At 43.0% G+C, this 11,978-nt stretch overlaps 1 protein-coding gene across 1 annotated transcript in view; it reads right to left on the bottom strand.

The window, feature by feature from the left end:
- HAS2 (hyaluronan synthase 2) overlaps window positions 1-11,978 on the bottom strand; it is a 27,971-nt gene that overhangs the window by 14,988 nt on the left and 1,005 nt on the right. The gene's annotated exons all lie outside the window — the stretch shown is intronic.

The raw sequence follows: 11,978 nt of genomic DNA, 5'->3' as shown, positions 1-11,978 counted from the left end.
TTCCTGCTTTTATATCATAAATTCTTCCAAAAAAAAATTACTATAAGATCAAGATAATCATGGATGATCCTGCCTTGAACACCGGGGTTGGAATAGATGACCGTCTGAGGTCCCCTCTAGCACTAATTTCTATGATTCTGTGAATAAATGGGTTACTGGACCTGACAAAAATCATATTTTTAAATCTAAAGCAATCCATAGGGGAAAAGCATAAATGAAAGGATATTTGGACCTAGATTCCTGGCCTTATCTCTATATATAAAATTAAGTGTATGTCTGTACATTCATTTAACTTGAGAATGGCTGGTCCTATCTACTCCAAACCTTCCAAAATCACTGAATACCACCCAAAGAAAATTATACGTGGGTTATTTTTCACTGGACCCTTTCTGGGGCTTCCACTGACTGGGATGCCTTCGCTTCTCAGGTAACAAACTGGTACCCGTCCGTTCTGAATTCAGTTCAACTGTCACTATTATACATTTGCTTATAACTCGAGAATGGCTGGTCCTATCTTTTCCAAACCTTGCAAAATCACTGTGTGCCACCCAAGGAAAATTATAGCTGGGTTATTTTTCACTTGACCCTTTTTGGGGGCTTCCAGTGACTGGGATTATTTCACTTCTCAGATAACGAACTGGTACCACTCCATTTTGGATGCAGTGAATTCAGTTCAGCTGTTCAACTGTCATTCTTATAAAATAAAGTGCATGTCTGTCTGTATGTTCACTTGTAACTCGAGAATGGCTGGTCCTATCTACTGTAAACCTTCCAAAATCACTGAATACCACCCGAAAAAATTATCGGTGGGTTATTTTTTACTTGACCCTTTTTTGAGGCTTCCAGTGACTCTTTAAGGGAACAATGCTTTTCACACAAACGGTTATATGTGGCTTGCTCCTGAGTTGGCAGTCAAAGAAGGTTGTATATACCGGTGCCAACAGGAAACACCGTGAACATTATTTACAAAGAAGTTCTACAATAAAAATAATTTAGTTGGATGTCATTTGAAATGTCGCTCCATGTTAAATATTAAATGTTAAATATGCTGTACTATGTTCTTTAAAGACAAACAATATTTTTTACCTAAATATGTTCTACTAAGTTCTTTGAAAATAAACAAACACATTACAAAAGTGATGACCTGGGCGAAGAACAGGTCTTTCTGTGAATTTAAATAAATTTCTCCTTTTGTACATGTAACGTATCTAAGTTTTTACACTTGGACTGTTAATTGGCTGACTCTAAAACAGACTGTGGAAAAAGTTACTCAACATTCTCAGGCTTCAGCATGTGAGCTGTTGATGTTTTGCCCAGTAGATCTCATCTTTAACAGCTTGAATGTGCCCAAGCAATGACAAGCAAGCCAAAAAGACTCCACCCTGCTTTAAAAATGATGCCAAAGAAGTTAAAGGAAATTCACGGTATTACCAATCTGGGGCCAAAAAAGAATTGCTGAGTCAAACAACAACACTGCACATACGTTGAGTCTGAGGCCAACAGAGGCCATTAAGAGCATCTTGCCTGATTACCTGGATAACACTACCACATGCTGACCATGATTGTCAGTTTTTGTCTTGTAAGCCCAGCAGCAATAATTACCAGACAAACAGAAAGTCTGATCAGTGCTGAGCAGCTCTATGGTTGAATCAGAGCCTAAAAACTCTGAAAGGTATGTACTGAAGTTAATTACACATTTAGGCCTATTCCTGTTGACTTCAGAGGGTGTTTGGGGCAAATAAAATGTTTCAGTCCTGTTCCTGCTCCCACTGAAGTGTGTGTGTGTGTGTGTGTGTGTGTGTGTGTGCGCGCGCACGCGCAGGGCAAACCTGTGTGTTTGGTATACAGAGTCTAATCCTGTCGCCACTGAAGCCTACTGGGCTAGGGACAGACATTTCACATAAGCCAGTTTAAGTGATCAGAAACTGGTGTAAACCTGTAACAATAGATGTTCAGTTCACATAAACCAGTTGAAAACGGCCGGAACCGGTTTGAGATAAATCTGGTTGAATGTAGTATCAGACTTAACTGATTTGACTCAAACCAGTTTATGCAATGTCTGTCCCAGATCCCTTGCTGGTTTAAGTTAAATCAGAGTCCCCCAGCATCCCTGCATGCTCTCTGGGCTGGGTGGGGCTCTCTGCTCCACAGCAGGGCTGGCCCCTCCCCTCTGCTCCCTGGCTGGAGCTTGGCACAGACGTGCAGGCACAGCGGGGTCTGCCTGACTTCCCTGTGCCCCCCTTCACCCACCTCTCACCACTTGCTGCTTAAGCAGAGATCCCTTCCTCCTCTCTGCCACAGCACGGACCGTAGTTAGCATGTGGTATGCTAGCTAATGCCAAGAGGTCTCTGTGTATGTGTCTCTCTCCAATTTCACTGGGATAGGGAGACAGAACAGTGACTGATTGCTTAGGGCTTTCAGAGTTAATCAACAGGTCAGCTGGTAAACTGTTTAAGAAGTTTGAACTAATATGGAGAGAGGCTGTTGTTTTGCTAATTGAGTGATAAAGACTGTTATCAGACACACGCCCACCCCTCTGCAGGCAGAATGATGAAGCAGGGAGGGAGATTGAAAAGCTCCGTATCATCAACAGATGCATACACTGTGCACCTCAACTTGCCTCAGAGTGTTTGCCCAGGGCTGGAAACACCCCTGCCTGTTGAGCAGGCAGCAGGGAAAAGCCTGGGACTGTGCAGGCAGACCTCCCTAATGAGAGAGTCCTGCTGGGGCCTGGCCATGCCCCACCTCAGCTCAGCTCCCTGCAGAAGGGAAGGGAGGGCTGCTCTAGCCCCCCCCAGCTTCTAGCCTGAGCCACTGCAGGCATATGCCTGGATTTCCTCAGGCCAAAGACAATGGCTGTCCCATTTCAAACCAGTTCAGCCTGGTCAGGTTAGACTAACCTGCAAGGATTGAATCAATTCAGGCTCAGGCTTTTTGCATGTCTGTACCTAGCCCTGGTGTTTTGTCCCAGACTTGAGAGAATAAGTTCATGGCTATAAAAATTCCAGTTATGGGCCTCATCCAAAGCTATTTGAAGTCAGTAAAAGTCTTTAACTTCAGTGAGTCTTCAGTCAGGCCCTCTGAAGAAAATCCTGTTGGCCATGTAACAGGGCTATGGGTTATACCCAAAATAATAATAAGCCTAAAATGAGACTTAGATGGAATTTAGGCACCTAAGTCCAAAATTATGATCCGAAAATTACCATTCAGTTGCTGACTGATTTGGGAGTTGCCTAAGCACTGCAAATACCTCAGTTTGTAACTTGACAGCCCCCTTGATGCCTTCAATTTTGGCCTCTGTAGATGTGCAGAAACCCCTCAGTCTAACAGATGTGAGCAGTTCATCGGAGGTGCAGAAACAAGGTGTTATTCTACCTATGTATTCTACCTCTGAGCAGACTTACTACACAGCGACAGGACAGAGCTCCATTCAAATTGGAGCAACAGACCCCTTTCTTTTAAAAGTGCTAGTGGGGGAGTCACTTATTAGATCAAAAGCTGGTTAGCAGAGGCCTCAGCCAGGAAGTAGTAGAGCCAGGTTCAATGCCTTTATGTGTTGGGATTTTGGAAAGGGGTGCTTCTTCAACTGAAGGAGTAGAGAATGCCTTAGAATAGGCTTCAGCCTGGTGGTTAGCGAGCTGTTTCCAGAGTTGGAAGCTGTAGTTTTGAACACACTCAGGCAAAGAAGGAGATATTTAAACCAGACAAATCTTCTATCAGTCATGTTTGTAAAGGAAAAAAAAAAGAGCCCTACTCAGTTCACTGAGACCAGGCATGCGACACCTACTTTTGGGAGAGGATTCATATCTCTGGGTCCCAAGACAATAGGGACTTTGTCTTGGCAATGCTGGGAGAGGTACCTGAAGTAGGGTTTAAGACTCAGCAGGTACATCTACATGTGCAATTAATGTACCTAATTTTTTTCTTTGCAGAGACTTCAGGTGCATTAAACTGTGCCCCAAGATGTATGTGAACATGCATCCATCAGGAGCAAGTTTGCTCCCAACAGAAGCAGCTCACTCCAGGGCTGCTCTCACCCTGCTCTGCCCATCTGCAGCAGCCAGGGGGAGATCCAGGCTCCCCCAGGTGCCAACTCAAGGTTAGCAGGGGCACAGGCGCTGGTCCTGATCTCCACAGGGCAGGGGAGAGCTGCCCTAGCAGGTAGGACTGCTGCATCCCAGCCATGTGGCCAATCCCCACATGGCCAGGATGCAGCAGTCCCAGCAGCTGGAATAGCTCTCCCGGCCATGTAGGGATCAGGACAGGTCCTGATCCCCATGTGGTAGAGAGACAGCTGCCCCTGCAGCCAGCATGGCTCCCCTGCATCAGGGCTGCTGCCTGTGCTGATCGGGAGCAAATTGCTCCCAGCCAGCGTCTACATGTGTCCTGCTGCGCAGTAGCTAATGTGCCGTTAATCTAGTACCCATATTTCTAGGTGCTACCAAACAGCACATTAGCCTAATTTACTGTGCAGCAAATCCCATACGTGTAAACACTGATGCTTTACTGCACATTGGATTAGTCTAATGCTCAGTAAAGCATCTTATGTAGATGGGCCCAGCATTTCATTATTTCTTAGCTCTGGGCAATTACACACTTAAGCTGACTTCAGAAGTCTCTGTGCATGCATCATAACTGATTTGTGTCCCTCATTCTGAGGGGGCTAACTTTCCCCTACACTGTACTGGAGTTTAGGCATGGTTTGGAATTCTTCCTCAGGGACCAAGCACCTAAAAGTTGCTGCTTATACCTAAATTCTGTATCATCTTAAAGTTAATAGAAGCTTTAGTATTGACTTCAATGAGTGCAGAATTAAGTCAAATATGCACAAGAGGCTTGATATTGTTATACAATTGGTTGATTTATTTGCAATGATCCTGGAGATATAATTTTTCATGTGGTTAGTTATAATCAGCCTGTCTAGTAGAAATTAAATCAAAGTGTAATAGACTGAATTGAAATGCTATATATAAATGTTGCTACTTTATTTCAACACTCCCGTTCACAAAGGTCTTCCAGTCTTGTACTAGTAGGTAGATTGTAACAAAGGCATAAGGAAATCAGATAATTTTATGGACCTCATCTAGCTTGCATATAAATTAACGGCCAGGGATAGGGACTTCTTTGGTACTAGCCTGTGCCTCTTATTAAGACCCCTGGGACCATCAGACCCAGTGTCCATGTTAGCATCATGGCATGCATTCATGGAAACTAACTTCTCTTGCCATCACTGGGATTATAGAAATCATAACTTGCGCTGCCAATTAAAAATAGTGTAAGACATGAAATCTTACAGGTGAAACCTTATAAAATCTTGTGGTCAAAATGTAGTTAGCGACCTCAATATAATTAAGCCATGGTAAAAACTTTATAATCAAGGACTAGACTGTGCCCATTCTTATGCAGTTTGAGCAACATCTTATACTCTGAATCAAGAAAATACATCTGGGCATGTTTCAGTCTGTCCCTGTTCTGGAAGAAACTTAGGTGATATGCTTTAAGTTTGATTTCAGTTATAGCTGGGCATGTGCCTGAAGTGCAGCATATTCTTAAAAATTCGTTTGTGATTAGAGATATTTTCTTGGATCAAGGACTCAGAAAATAAGCCCATTGATTTGGAGCTATGGAATAAAATATAAGGATTAAGAGTGGAACAAACCAATCATAAGGTTGCTAGTTTCCATCTGTGTGGAGGTGATATGCATCTCAGAGACCAATCTGAGCTGCAGATACTCGACACCTTTGAAAAGAATCAGGCCAAAAATGAACAGGAGTAAAAGTTTTTAACCATCTAATAAACAGATAAAGAGAAGAATAAATACTATCAAGGAATAAAATACTCCCACATATCTTGGTGTATGAACATTTCAGCATTCATTACAACATATCTGTTTATACAGCTCAGACATTTATGCAACTGCGCATGTGTGTGTGAAAGCTTTCAGGTGGTCCTTTCCATCTGCTATTGTGGGATTTGGAACTAGTGACTAACAGGGTCCAATTAAAGAAAGACTTGTTTGCAACACATGGCATCTAGCTCACAACATCATCTATTTAAGAGCAAGTCCCTAATGTGTAACACTCAAACATCTTGTCAAAAGGAACCTTGGCTACTTTTCTCTAGAAAGAGTGAAAGCAAGACAGGAAGAAACAGGGAGGTCAGAAATATAAGGCAACAGTATGGGGGATTTTGTAAATTACTTGTTAAGTTTCAAATATTCTGATTTTGGTTTGAAAAAGCAAACCCAAATAAAATGGTGCCATAGTGCAAAGTTAATATTTTTCAAAGAACAGTAACAGTTTTAACATGCTGATTGCCAGTGTAATTAGCAACTTTCTTGGCCTCCTAGGGACAGACATTCAAAAAGCCTGAGCCTGAATTGATTCAATCTTTGCGGGTTAGTCTAACCTGGCTAGGCTAAATCAGTTTTGTAACTGGACAGATATCCCAGATATGCAGGTACATGGTTGCAATGGCTCAGGCTAGAATCCAGGGGCGCTGGAGCAGCCCTCCCTTCCCTTATACAGTACAGAGCTGAGGGGGGTGTGGCCAGACCCTGACAGGACTCTGTGATTAGCCCACCAGGGAATTAATGACAGTTTTTATCACCCAATTAAAACAAACAACAGAGGGACATTACCAGCTACTTGTTGATTCTGACTGTTGATTCAGCACCAATGGCAGTCAGCTTGTGGTCTGCTAGCTAATACACAGACACCTCTCTGCGAGGACGGCGGCGGGGGGAAGTGCAGCCAGGGAGCAGAGGGGAGGCGCCAGCCCTGCTGTGGAGCAGAGAGCCCCGCCTAGCCCAGAGAACATGCTGGGAAGCTGGGGGTGTCTGGTTTATCTTAAACCAGCAAGGGGTCTGGGACAGACATTGCTTAAACTGGTTAGAGTCAAATCAGTTAAATTTGATATTACCTTCAACCAGGTTTATCTCAAACCAGTTTTAGCCATTCTGAAACTGGTTTATGTGAACTGAACATCTGTTCTGTTACAGGTTTAAACCAGTTTTTGATCACTTAAACCAATTTATGTGCAATGTCTATCCCTAGCCCTAGGACTCCAAAGACCTCAGCTTCCACCTAAGTACCAAAATAAGTGGCCAGATTTCCAAAGGACTTCAAAATTTTGGGAGATGATTACTTTTGAAAAACTGGCCCTGAGTGTCACTGTGGGACTTTTGAAAATCTATCCCTGGTGCAGCTCGCCAGCTAGAAGTTTGAACTGAATGTCCACCAGTTGGGGGGCACTGAGCATTTGTAAATCTGAGTCAGATTAAGTAAAACTCCTGCTTCAGCAAAATGCTTATTCATGTGCTTAACTGTTTTAGCATTTGTCTAAACAAGGCTGTCTAAGTGGTTGCTCACAAGCACTTAACATGTGGCCTGCAGGCCCCAGCAGCCATCTCTCCTACTGCAATACTTTGCAGTAAAATTTACATGCACCTCTGATGTTATACTAGATACTCCATTTTCATTGTGATCTTTTCTTGCAAATCATCCACAGAACTTTTTTCAATTTCCCAGGTAGTCCAAGGAATGGCTGGCTTTTAGAATAGTGCTAGATATTTTTTGTAGACTGATAATCTATGTACTGTTCTCATATTTTTAATCTGCCATCTTTCTCAGTTTAAAAAACTAAGAACAGTAAATAGATTATCTGCCATATCTTTGTCATGTACAAAGAGAACGTGGTAAAATGCACTTGATTTAATCAGGAAATAATTGTAACTAGCTTTTGAAATAGATGTCTCAATGGTTAGTGTCAAATATGGTATAGCATCATTTGCCATTCTGAATGCTAGAGGCAATATTATGCCATTGCTTTTTTCTGCTGAAAACTTCATCGTACAAAATAGTCCTGAAATGACATGGATTGAAGCATTTTTGTAAAGCAGGGTTATATTTGGTTTAACCCTAAAAAAGAGTATTTACAGTTGTATTTTATACTTTAAAATGTATTGTACAGAAACATACAGTTCCTGAAACACAGACCACTGTATTGCCACAGAAGCTCTTATCAGTGCAACCTATTTCATAGAGGACTGGACTAGGACTCAAGACACCTTCATTTTTTTCTCAGGACTGCTACAAGTCACTTCAGCTCTCTGTACTCGTTTCCTCATCTGTAAAATGGGAATAATGCAATTTGAGATTTTCCAGAGAATTTGAGAGAGAAGTAATCAGCTGCGTTAGTCTGAAATTAGGCAAAGGTAAGGCAGAGTCAGGCAAAATGCTGAAATGAGACCCTGTTCTCTGGAAGTCCATTTGTAGCATCTGATGAAGGACGTTGTTGCTTATGCCTTTCTGAATGAGTTAGCCTCTTAAGGAATCATCAGTTGGGAGGAAGTATCAAGTGTGGATTCCCAGGGCTGTGTTAATTATGGCTTAATATATCACTTAGTAAATTTGCAGATGAAGTGAATCTGGGTGGAGATGCAGACACCCTAGAGGGTAGGTTTAGAATTCAGAATTGTTTCAGGCCTTGATAAACTTGAGGAATGGTCCAAAATTAATCAGAGGAGATTCAGTAAGGCCGAATACAAAGTCCTGTACTTAGGACAGAACAATCACATGGACAATAGAGACTGAAAAATAACTCGCTAGTCTTTAGTACTGCGGAAAAGGACCTGAAGGTTATAGTGGACCATCAACTGAATACAAGCCAACAAGTATGCTTGTTGTGGGGGGAAAACAGAATAGCATATGAGGCTGAATGAATAGGAGCATTACTGGCAAGTCAAGGGAGGCAATTCTTCTGCTATTATATTATGAGCCCTGCTTAATATACCAGAAGCAGAACGGTGTCAGTTTTGTGCACTGGACATCAAGATAGATGGAAAATTCCATCCGACAACAATAAAAATGATTACAGATCTAGGATTACAGGTCTAGGATAATTTATAAAATAAAATCAGAAGAACTAGGATTATTAATCTGGAGAAGAGAAGACTAAAGAAGGATTTGATAACAGTCTTCATATACTTGAAAAATGATTATAAAGTCAAGGGTGATAAACTATTTGCCATGGCCACCTGGGATAGCTGTCTTAGATGGAAGCAAGGGAAATTTAGGTTGGGTATTAATAACTCTCTCACTAAAAGGGTGCCTAAACTTTGGCACTGGCTACCCAGAGAGGTTAAGGAATCTTTATTCTTGGAAGTTTTTAAGAGTAAGCTAGGCTATGTAGACATGCAGTAGAAGAAGCAGGGTCCCACAGAAGAGCACTGATCCCCTGGGGCAGCAGCAGCTCTATGACCTTAGAGGTGTGGAGGGAATGGATTAGTATGGGATGTCAGGGGGAATAAAATCCCCTGTAGTGCTACATGAACACTGTCTAGGATGGCTTAAACAGGGATGATCCTGCCTTGAGCAAAGGGTTGACTACATGACCCCCGAAGATCCCTTGCAGCTCTACTTTTCTTTGATTCTATATGGGTAGTTCCATTGACCTGAATGTGATTATTCATAGCAATAAAGGTAAACAGCATTTTACATATAATTCATCTCATCAGAAAATCCTTGTTTCAGCTAATATTGCTTGATAGCAACAAAATGAGTGAAGTTTTCAGGATTGAGCCCAATGTAAAATATCTCATATGCCTCTCTCTCTGTGTTTTATATATCCATATAAATGAACTTCCCACTGATGTCACTGAGATTCACATGCCTATAAAGGAATGGGTTTTATAAGCAAATGTTAAATTTCTTTACTCATCTGAGTAACTGTGTTGACATCAGTGAAACAACTCATATGAGATAAGCAGGGTGGGTTCTGAACAGTATATGCATCTATACAAATGCACGCTGCATGTCCATGCATAAATTAAGCTTCATTTTCATCAGCATGGATTTGCATCCAATTAAATCAGATTTAGATTTGACAGCAAAATAAATGCTTCATCTTTGAAGTACAAATAATTCTGGATCACCATGAATTGTAACCATGAAATAGCTGTCCAGCTTCTCTCTTCCAGTGAACAGCCTGCAGAGGAGAAACTGAAAAGTTATGTTACATCTGTACATCTTTACTGCAACAGAGTTACCATATCTGTTGTTTATAGTTATTTATCACTTCCAGATTTTACATGCCATTGATCTTCTCTAAAAGGGCCCACAGGAGATTAAAATTAAGCCTGGGTTTAGGTTAAAAATAAAGAGTGGGATAGTATATCATCATGAATAATGCCAGATTCTGCCTGCCTGTTTTTTGAACATCAAACCAAGACCCTTTCCTGACTGCTAACTATGAACTGCACAAATGTAAACTGTTAGGAGCATGACTAAGGACTGTGCAATAATAACTGGGCTCTGTATTGTTAATTGGATCTTGTCTTTCAAACTACTGGGTAAAAAAATAAATAAATCATTCTTGTGCAAGATATTTTGGAATAGGGTTAAAATCCAGGTTATAAATCACTTCCAATTTACTTGGAATTTAGTCTAGGCAAGTGTTTGGAATTAAACCAATTATAGTAATGCCACGTTACCCACCTTAAAAAAATGTTGGCTTGGTGTTTACAACCTTGCTTATTACCTTGTAATATATTTATATTTATAAATCATGGGCCATATCTGTTCCACTTCCTTGAAGGGTCCCATTATCTTTGGTGAAAGAAAAAATTGGCCCTGTATACATAAATCTGGAACAAAAGACAAATGTTTTGCATACATGCCAAAAATATGTAAGGCTGTGTTTAAAGCTGGGCATAAAGCTAGCATTAAAGGTTGGAACACTAGTGAAGTCAGTGCAGTTGGGTCCTTTGATTCCAGCAAAGGCATTTCCCAGGAATTGTGTGCAAGATGAGAGAAGAGTTACAGGACCGTGATAAAAATCATAGCTCTACTAAAGTCAATGGCAAGCCCCCTGTGGTCCTTTATTATTATTTCAGTATACATATAATTGTTCAGGGAAAGATTGCTAGCATTAATCTTATTCTAATAATTTTTAAATGCCTATAATAGAAAGAGTAAAAGGCAGATGATGGTTCGAGTGTTTTTTTCATTGGACTTCCATGAGTTATACTCATGTCAACAACGCTATTTGTCCAATCCTAGGCAAGCGAGGCCAGAAGGAGCCTCAGGATATCATTTAGTCCAGCCCTTAGCTCTTGGAGGATCATGTCTGTCTAGTGCAGCGGTTCTCAACCAGGGTGCTGGAGCACCCCGGGGTGCCAGTGAAGCCTTCTCAGGGGTGTTGTAGCTGCAGCAGCCATGTAAAACTACCCCATGCCTCCTCCTGCATTAGCACTCTTGTAAGCCTAAAGTAGACCCCTGTTATGTAACACTTCATGGTCCAGCATCACCATTCTCCTCCTGGAAATGTGTGCAGGTGGAGCACAGGGAGCGCCGGACTGCACAGGACAGCTCCTGCCTGCTTTAGGCTGACTGAAGTCTCAACACAGGGGACTGTCCTGGGCTGGCTGTGCAGGAGGCACAAGGGGCAGTTTCACATGGAGGCAGCAGCTCCTGGCTAAGCAGCACCAAGGTAAGCGGAGGCAGCACCCACAGTGGCACTCAGCCGCCAGTCAAGAAGCAGAGATGGGGCGCCATGACCTGGAAAAGGATGAGAACCACTGGTCTAGCGGGTGCAGGCCACCACGGGCTGCCCTTACACTTAGCACCAAGCCCGGCCTGCTGGCTGCCCTGGGCTCTGGGGAAAGCCAAGCCTTTCCCCACAGAGCCGCCCCTAGGCAGTCGACGCGTCCAGGTGCTCAGCCCTCGTGCCGGCCTACAGAGCAGGGCACGGGCAAGTGCTGCACCTTGCCGTCTCCTCCAAGACGTGGGTGGCGCATCCTCGGGGCCGGGCGGTGCCAGGGGCTCCCTCTGCCCCCTGCAAGCGACCAGTGCCCGCAGGGGCCGGACCCGGCTCGCCTGGGAGCGGGGGCGAGCGCTTGCTCGGCGGCGCCTCGCGCGGGCCCGGGGGCGACTCGGCGCCCCTAGCCGACTGGGCTCCCGCGGAACCCCCGCTGGC

Source organism: Alligator sinensis, unplaced genomic scaffold (assembly GCF_000455745.1).
Source record: "Alligator sinensis unplaced genomic scaffold, ASM45574v1 scaffold895_1, whole genome shotgun sequence".
NCBI lineage: Eukaryota > Metazoa > Chordata > Crocodylia > Alligatoridae > Alligator > Alligator sinensis.
Note: the sequence above shows the minus strand (reverse complement) of the source record. Positions and strands in the feature narration are given on the sequence as shown.